Source organism: Octodon degus, unplaced genomic scaffold, assembly GCF_000260255.1.
Source record: "Octodon degus isolate 3935 unplaced genomic scaffold, OctDeg1.0 scaffold00001, whole genome shotgun sequence".
NCBI lineage: Eukaryota > Metazoa > Chordata > Mammalia > Rodentia > Octodontidae > Octodon > Octodon degus.
The window spans coordinates 8,629,641-8,630,234 of NW_004524577.1; positions in this window are offsets into that span (position 1 = coordinate 8,629,641).

Consider the following 594-nt stretch of genomic DNA (forward strand, 5'->3'; position numbering starts at 1 on the left):
CTCCTGAGTCCTGCAGGGGAGAAAAAAATCGGTAGTATTTCCTCTTGTCTTCACAACCAAGGCTAGGAAAGATGAGACCTCGGGAGCCCTCTCTTGTGAACAGCTAAGTTGTGTATTTCTGACAGCAGGCAGCGCATGAGGCAGACGTGTGGGGAACTTGTAGGGGGTCAATTTCTGAACACAGTGCTGGGTTTGAATCCTCCCCCAGCACTTCATGCAGTATAATTCCGCATAAGCTACAGCATTTTGTGTAGTGTTTGTTAAATCAAAAGATGGAGGGGCCAGGGCGATGGCTCAGTAGAAAAAGTGCTTGCCTGGCAAGCGCAAGGGCCTGAGTTCAATCCCAGGTTCAAAGAAAACTCGTCCCAACTTTGTCACCATTTGAGCTTGGTTCTTTACCTCCTACTGCTGGTAACACTGTCAAATACTTTTTTTTCTTTTTTCTTGTTCTTCTTCTTTTTTATTTTTTTTTTTTATTAGAGAGAGAGAGAGAGAGAGAGAGAGAGAGAGAAAGAGAGAGAGTGGTGTGTGTGTGTATGGCCAGCTCAGCCCACCAGGGGGCGGGCTGGCATGTGGTGCTGGGGGATTGAACCG